The sequence below is a fragment of the Octopus bimaculoides genome, chromosome 5 (assembly GCF_001194135.2).
Source record: "Octopus bimaculoides isolate UCB-OBI-ISO-001 chromosome 5, ASM119413v2, whole genome shotgun sequence".
Taxonomy (NCBI): Eukaryota; Metazoa; Mollusca; class Cephalopoda; order Octopoda; family Octopodidae; genus Octopus; species Octopus bimaculoides.
In genome coordinates this window covers 22,801,114-22,802,099 of record NC_068985.1, presented here as the reverse complement: position 1 = coordinate 22,802,099, position 986 = coordinate 22,801,114, and the positions used below count along the sequence as shown (strand labels likewise).

At 41.9% G+C, this 986-nt stretch overlaps 1 protein-coding gene across 1 annotated transcript in view; it reads left to right on the top strand.

Moving 5' to 3' along the window:
• The window catches only part of LOC106879330 (very low-density lipoprotein receptor), a 22,823-nt gene that overhangs the window by 1,084 nt on the left and 20,753 nt on the right, over positions 1-986 (top strand). The window lies entirely within an intron of this gene.

Sequence of the window (986 nt, the reverse complement as noted above, 5' to 3'; positions counted from 1 at the left end):
TGTATTGCAGGAAATGGAACTTGTACAGAAATAATTATACATGTCTCTACATGTCACATTTTAATTTGCAGCTTTACACTAGTATTCGTTTGTCTTTTATGGCTGCTAAAGTGGACTAAGGTGTTATAATGGTGGCAGTTGAATACAGATCAGTGATCAGATTCTTATAATTGAAAGGTTGTACACCAAAAGAGATTTTCGATGAGATGAAAGAAGTATATGGTGATGATGCACCATCATACGATGTAGTCAAGCATTGACATCACCAGTTCAAATGTGGTTGGACATCAGTGCTCCTATTCCTAGATGACCACATTCTGCCAATGATGACAACACCATCCATAAAGTGAAAGCTGCCATTTTAGAGGATCGCTGTATAACTATTCAGCAACCAGCTCAAGAAGTGAAGATATGTGTAGGATCCATGGAAAAATCATTCCAGACCATTTGTACATGTAGAAGTTGTCTGCTTGATGGATTCCCTGAATGCTCACACCTTTTCAGAAGCAGGAACAAGTCAATTGTTCCCAGGCTCTTTTGGCAATGTGCCAAGAAAATGAGGAGGACTTTTTCAGCAGACTTACCTCAGAGGATGAAACATGGGTCCATCACTATTATCCTGGGACTAAAATCCAGTCAAAGCAATGGAAACATGATAACTCACCACCTCCAAAGAACACTTGCATCCAACCCTCAGCAGGCAAGTTAATGCTCACAGTCTTTTGGGACCAGTGCAGAATAGTGATGATGGATTTCCTGGCAAATGGCACCACAATTAACAGGGCATATTATGCTTTCCTGCTGCAGAAATTGCAGGATGCCATCGAAGCAAAGAGGAGTGGCATGCTGACCAAAGGAGTCCCCTCCTCCAAAACTACACCCCAGGTCACAATGCTCATGTTGTCCAAATGAAAGCACTCTCCTGTATCTATGAAATACTTCCTCTTTACCCCCTACTCTCCTGACCTTGCACCATCAGACTTCCA